This window comes from Centruroides vittatus, unplaced genomic scaffold (genome assembly GCF_030686945.1).
Source record: "Centruroides vittatus isolate TY-2023 unplaced genomic scaffold, ASM3068694v2 contig_1114, whole genome shotgun sequence".
Lineage (NCBI taxonomy): Eukaryota > Metazoa > Arthropoda > Arachnida > Scorpiones > Buthidae > Centruroides > Centruroides vittatus.
The window spans coordinates 878,932-886,649 of record NW_027120716.1 but is presented as its reverse complement, the minus strand read 5'-3'; the positions used below and the strand labels follow the sequence as shown (position 1 = coordinate 886,649).

The window sequence follows — 7,718 nt, the reverse complement described above, 5'->3', positions numbered from 1 at the left end:
ACCTACCCATTAATCAAGATTCTGTTATGAATATTTACAACATTATACATAGTATCATATATTTTGTTGGTACATCTTATCATATTACATATAGAATGTACAGTACATAAATATTCATAACCCATTTAACACTAAACAAGTGTGACAATGTAAAGTGTGTATATATGCAAACATACATACATATATCAAATATGATTGCAAATTAATTCTTAATATAAAATTTTGTCTTCTGTACTATACAATTTTAAAAATATCTGTAAAAAGTTTTAAGTGATAACGTTATTATAATTATGTATTTATTTCATTTTACATTCTGTTATTAAAAATATACTGACTTGAGAATATTTTATAAAAATATTTAAAATTACTGTTTCTTAAATGCCTTGATTATCTAGCAATAAATGAGTTATTACTTTAATTGTGAAAATTCATTTAGAAATATACAATTACAATTAAAAGTAACTTCTTAAATTCTAGTTTTTTAATTAAAACAGCAAAAATACTTTTTAACATGAATTTTATTAACTTAGGTCATGTTTTAAATTGATAATGAAGTTTTATTCAATTTTCAAGTTGAATTTCTAAATATAATTATTGTATATAATATATATGTATATGTTTATCACTCTGTTAATGGAAGAAATCATTCCTTTGTTTGTGGTTGGGGTTATTTTCAACACACTTGTGCTTGATACATATTTAAGTAAGAAATAACTGATAAGTTTAAATTTGATAAATCTGGAAGTTTCTTCTAAGCATCATTTGCATTGACTTCTTTCCAAGTAGTGCTTGAGAAGTTGCAATATGAAATTTTGGTATTTGACATTTTCAGAAGTTACTTATACAAAACCCAGGCATATATTGCTGCCATGTTCAGTACATTGAAGAAGAAAACACGACTTTGTCTGCTACCTTGATTATGTCTTGACAGTATTTGCAAGCCATTCGGTCAAATACGTCAATATCAAATTTTGTAAAGTTGCAGACCAGAACTGCCTCTTGTCCAATTCAAAGTGTGTGTGCAACAACCAATGTGGCTGCAGGTGCACAGTACCAGTACTTCCTCTTTCATATGTTTTTTTTTTTCTCTAAATCATTTAGCACCTGACTAGTACTTGTCCAGGGAACTAGTAGCTGGGTCAGCCGTAGCAGGAACTTGGTCACATCTCCATCTGGCTTTGAATCGCAACTTAATTCTGGTTTTTTCTCAGGAACATACTCGTTTTCATTGCTTTCATATTCAGCCTTGCACTAGATGCAGGGTACAAAAAGCATGTAGGTGCAGAAATGGAGATAAATTTGCAATTTTTTCTTTGAAAACTCAACTAAAAAGTACTGTTAACAGTATTTAGAGAAATCATTCCAACTACAAGTACTAATCAGCTTATTGTTTTTTAACTAAGAGGACTTTATATATAGTAGGTTTGGTTAGACTTAGAATGCAGGCACTCAGGTGAGGACACGGGACCTGGCATAATTTTTTTCTTTGTACTCTCTCTGCCCTTTGGGAACTAAAATGACGTTTTAATCAAGCCGTTGTGAGCTCTGCATACCCACACTGGTGCAGCAGGGTGGTGACGAACGTTGCGTGGCATATCCTTTACAAACCACATCCCAAAAAAATCTTTAATATTTTTCGATCATCCTGTCTCCCGGAGCGGTGAGCTGACAGATCTGGCATATCTGGGTCAACGCAATTACTAAAATATGAGCCAATAAAGTACACTTTGCTCAGAAATTTTACTAAATTATATGATACGCTGAATGTAACCTCCGTCTCTACCATAGAGCTGACTTAAAAGCTTAATTTACAATGAAGAAGTTGAAAAACCAGTTTGTTAACTAGGTTTTTAAATTCTTGTCTCATAAATTATTCAGTGAAACAAATAACCATCTGATTTTATATTAATAGAGAATACCAAACTTTTCTCTGTCAAACAACGCAATGTTCTATTTCGTCTATGTTATGATGATACTTATTGAATGGAATTCATTTGATTGGTCAGAGAAATGATGTATTATTATTATAAACTCTTTAAAAATAGGAGAATTTAACTGCAGTTCTAAATAACATATTCTTCAATACAATTTTAGAAAAATTGTTTTTTATATAAATATTTGAGATTTGTTTTAATATTTTTAAAAAGAAATATCTATACGACCAATCTTTCGTTGTTTTGAAATACTCGTTAATAAACTTTAGTCAGTGTTTTAGCTGACTAAAGGTTATTAACGAGTATTTTGTCAGTTTACCTGCATATACACGGAGCAGCGTGAAATAATAATTATGAAAATGATTTTTTTAAAGTTTATCACGTATTTTTCCGCATAAAGAAAATTTTAGATTGAAAATGTCTAAAATCACAATTACTATATTTTATATTTATCATTCCATTGATGCAATTAACGTTTTATTACAGCAAGATTTATAAATTGATATTCTTCATTTATATATTACAATTTTATTAAATAGAATATAATTAAACTAAAGAAAAATGGTTTCCACTGTAGTTAAATGATATATATATATTTATAATAATAAATAGAATAAAACAAGACCACTTCTAAAATTGATGTACTTTTTATAAACATTTTTGTCTTATTTTAGATACTTTTAGAAAGCAAGTGAAACTTTTCTAAATAAACCTGATAATATTTAATTATAAAGCAATTAGTTTAACACTATTAAATTTAAACATATATGTTAATTAATTTTCAAGTTTATTTCTGGACTAACATATTTAAAAGACAAAATAGGAACAAGAAGTCTATTGTTAATAATTTTTCAGCTTTAACACCTGTTCTGAAATCGTGACTTGTATATCTTGTGGTATTCTGAACTCACGAACTTCACAATATTTTTTTCTCATTCCGAAAACGCTGTGATATACAATTAAAATCTAAAATTCATTACATATAACATTCTTCTTTTTATTTTTTTTATATTGTAATCTTATAGGCATTCTTAAGAAATTTTTTCTATAACCTTGTAATATTTTCATAATTAATTTTGATATATTATAAATAATAAATATAGTATGATGACTTTATCATTATTTATTTATTTACACTTTATCATTGTGTTTTAAATCAAAATGTCTTTTAAGTTAAAAATTGCATATATGCATATACAGTAGAGAGTCGTTAATCGGAACACCGGTAATCGGAATCGCCGGTAATCGGAACAATTTTCAGTCGGACTGTGTCGTGCTGAATCGAACGTTTTTGATACTAAATTTACTTCTAAAGTATAATTTTTTTGTTTTTATATTTTTTAATATATTTATTTTGTACAAAATGCAGAAATAATTTTTAACGATACGATAGCCTCGATTATTATTATAAAAATTTTCGTTAGGCTTAAAATTGACGAAAATTCAACACGAAGCGACACGCAACGGAGAAAAATTTGAACATCGGACAGGTTAATGTATTTTTTCGTACATAATGGGTAATCGGAACAAATGACTAATCGGAACAACTGCAGTCCCCAATTGATTCCGATTCTCGACTCTCTACTGTACACAAAAAACAAAGGAGAAATTCGAACAAGTTATATCCATAGTAAAAAAAAAATTCCCAGGAGCAGAGGAAAAAGTATACTTTTAACGAGCAATTATTTATTGTGACATCATCACAATACCGGCCTGCAATTTTTAATCATATTTTTAATTTATTTACTTTAAAATATATGCTCTCCACCTCAAATGAGTAGTGGCTTGCCCCTGTACATCATACTTTTCTTTTAACAACAGAGTCGTGCCGGTCATCTATCTAACTCCTTTCAGGGGTAAATTTTTGAATTGAAATAACGCGACTTCTGGTTTTTATCGGGAGTTTGTATATACTTAATTGGGGCTTCATGCCACTAAGGTTTCTATATTTGGTCTCGTCTTTCATCTATCTAATTTCGTTCTCGAGATTAAGGAAAGACAGACGGATGACGACAGTGGAAATTTATAGGTCCAGTTTTTTAAACTGCAGCCCAATAAATTAATAACTAAACTTTTTGACAGGATACTCCAAATAGGAAAAATATAGTATAATCGTGTTACAAATTGGATTGCGACAATTCAGTTAAAACTTAACAGCAACTTTTAAACCAAACTTTCAAGTAAACACAATATACAATTTAAACATATTTTTGCCACTTTTTCTCTGTCTGAAAAATAAAAAAAAAATAAAAAATTTTCAATTCTCTTTAAACTGAAACTTTCTCTGAATATCGGTTTTTGACATTGGCGGATTCAAGAGAAAATCCCGAGGAATAATTCATTTAATAATCAATATAGATAATATAAAGTTATTGTTTTAAAAATTATTTAAAATAAACTAAAGTTCACAAACTTATAACATATAAAAATGTAGCAATGTCGAAAAATAGCAGAATGATGAAAATGCTAAAATATCAATATGTTTTAGCTAAATCTCTGCCGGCCAGATGGACAAAGTAATAAAGGCGGTAAAAGCCCGAGGTCAAATTTAGGTGGAGAACCTCAGAAATTTTTCTTGAACAGTCTGTCCTAGGTATGGGCTGCATCTCTAACCGAAGGTCTGGTCGAATCCATGATGTATGTGATTAAAAAGACCTTAGAGTCCACAGAGTAAAGTAAAAAAAAGAAAAAAAAGGTCGGTATTGTCCGAACGATATGACGTATCTAAACATTAGCGTAAAGAGCATAACTTTGCCACGAATGTAACCTTGAATATTACGTTGAATACTGTATAATCCCATTGATTTTTCTATCATGTTATTTTAAAATTGCATTTCAAATTTCAAAAACGCGTCAAAAATTTCAAATATGTTCAATCGTGTTCAAAGAATACACTGTTCTTTGAATCAGTAATGTTTTTCAACAGATACTTTATATTTTAAGTTAAAAATATATTAAGAGTTTTACAGTACCGACCACAGAATGATGCTACCTAGCGCCAGTAGCGAAAAACTATTTTACTATAAGACGGTTGGCGCTATACGACTGTCCCCCAAGAAATTTTAAAAAGTAAAATTATTTAATAAATATGCATTATAGAAATATATTTTAAAATATAACTAGCAGGAACCCGTCGAATTCAATGTTTTATTCAATTAACTTCGGACTTTTTTTTTTTTTTTAATTCTTTCCGCCCTGTGGGCATTAAGAGGGCCTTTTTTAGAAGGCCCATTATGGGTTCGGCCAGGCCCACAATGGGGCGACCGGGTGGTGAGGGACGGGGCCCGACATATCCGAACGGACCACCCCCGAAAAATTCCTGGAGATTATTCGACCCGTTCGGATTCGATCCCGGGTCCCCCAGAGCGGTAGGCTGTTACCTTGACCGCTCGGCCATCCGGCCGTCAAAACTTCGGACTATAGAGCTAGTGGAAGGAACGCCGAAACTAGATTGAGGCGCCTCTAGCGGCGACGCCGAGTAACATAATCGGGGCTACAAAGCACCACTAAACGTATGAAATGGCCGAAAAACGGAGGTCTCAACTATACCCAGCTAGTTTGCCACAGTCGAATTTCACTAGGCATAAGGAGAGGTGCGAGCGCCGGCTGCCCACTGATTACGTCGCATATCTCGCGTGTTGCCAAGCGTAAATAAATTATTAACATTAAGGCGACCCACCAGTTGGGAACCGTTGTTTTAGTGGTTAAAAAACTAAACAGCTAGATTGCTTGTCTTGGATATGTCTGACCACCATCTTACCACAATTATGACCTGGACCAACCATGTTGGACATCACTAAGAAAGGCCTTCCTACAGCGGCGCTTGCAGACTATAAAACAGGGGACGCACAAGCTATAAAAAAAGGGCATCGTACATTATGCAAGGAGCTCCAAACTCTATGATTCAATCTTGGATCAGCTCTTCTCACAAAGTGGCACCGGTTGTACTCGGGACTAACTTCGCTTTGAAAGCAAGGAATGGTGTTTTGGTCAACATGACGACGAAGTTGCGTGGGTCAATGGGCAAATATCGCTCATTTGTTTCTTTTACATTTGCAGAATAGTCTGGAAGTCACAAATTTTCTGTTGTTTTGGACTTCTTGGGGGTTAGGAAAAGAGTAACCAAGACGAAAAGAGGTGGGCACGTGCCTCAATGTACGGGCGCCCCTGCCTTCTTAATTCTCAGGGCTGAAAGAAGCCAAATATATATGCTATAGAGAAAAATACTACATATATATATCTGTTTGTTTATCTTCAATTTATAAAATTTATCTATAATGGAAATTATCATCTCGATAAGCAATAAATCCTTGTTAGATAAATCAAAATAGTTATTATTTCAATTATCTACAACTACTATAAAACTAAATAAAAATATTATAGAATATTAAACATTGCATTCCGTTTAAAGATTTATTACTTTCAGTTAATTTATATCTAACATATAGATTATAGACTATAATTAATCTATTTTTGCAAACGAAATATAATACACATTTCAATTTTATACATTCCATAATTGTTTTTACTAACAACACGTGTACGATTTAAATCTCTACCAGCCACCTAATTGGTTAAAACCATTACGAATAGCTCAATCACCGACCTCGTTATACGACGACGCCGTTCTTAACCGCCAATAGAATGCATTCCCGCTCGGACAAATTCAAGCGTCGTTTTGGAGTATTTTGTTTCGCACGATCGTCGTAAGGTACGTTTTACTACGTATTTATTAAAATACGATATTCATTGCACGAAATAACACACTATTCTCACCTTTGTATCAATTAACAAATACTGTTCTTTTGATCGTTGTTAATTCACTATTTAATCAATTTAAATTTAGCTTGTAATGGTGAAATTATTGTATATTGCACGGGAATGTTTAACGGAAATGCATTCTTATTTATGAAATAATGCAAATTAAGGCGGAAACATTCGTTATTTCTCGTTTTCCAATTATTTAATCATTAAATTTCTATTTTAATTTGTAATTAATTATGCTAATATTTTCAAATTTAACATTTTTTTTTTTTAACTATAAAAGTTGAACTTTACGTATATTTTATGGTTCTGAAAGAAAACGAGAGAAAAAAAGTGTTGTTAAAACTATGTTTACAAATACTCGTTGCTATAGCAACTGTGTAATAAAACATCTTTCAAGTTTGCTTCAAATAATATATAAAATGATACTTTTCAGCTAATATAAAATAAGGTAAAGTTATGTTTATAAAATGTAAATGACAAGATAAAAATTTTAATTTATATATCAAATATATATATATATATATGAGTAAATATACTTTATATATATATTTACTCATAAATTTACATATGATAAATATAATTTTTCACTGTTACTTAAATCTATATGAGTTGTAGTTGCTTTGGTAAAATATAAATCTTACAGAAAATAATTAATAATTAAAAATTATATTTGAGTATGATATTATTTCATTAAGCAAACCATCTTTTAATTTATATATACAGTAGAACCTTGATTATCTGGACCTCTATTATCCGGATTTTCGATTATCCAGATTGTTCAAAATAAACAAAAATTGTATGAATTTTCTGATTTGCACTTGGCGAATTGCAACACTGTTTATGTACGTACGTGATGGAATGCATGGAACAAAATTTTGAAAAGACCATTAGTAAATTCCAGTAACAGTAGAAAGTGGTATAGGAGACATTACGGAAGCAATAGCCCAAATTTCAATATGTGCTGAATGTGACGAAGATGCAACTGAGTGGTTAAATTGCGATGCGATCAATCCTGGA

At 31.0% G+C, this 7,718-nt stretch overlaps 1 protein-coding gene across 2 annotated transcripts in view; it reads left to right on the top strand.

Annotated features, from left to right (window-relative positions):
* Positions 1–6,559: 6,559 nt before the first annotated feature.
* LOC136977579 (delta(14)-sterol reductase LBR-like) overlaps positions 6,560–7,718 on the top strand; it is a 53,691-nt gene continuing 52,532 nt past the window's right edge. For both annotated transcript variants that reach the window (XM_067273097.1, XM_067273104.1), the window contains exon 1: positions 6,560–6,645. The gene's annotated coding sequence lies outside the window, so the exon portion shown is untranslated. The remainder of the gene's footprint in view (positions 6,646–7,718) is intronic.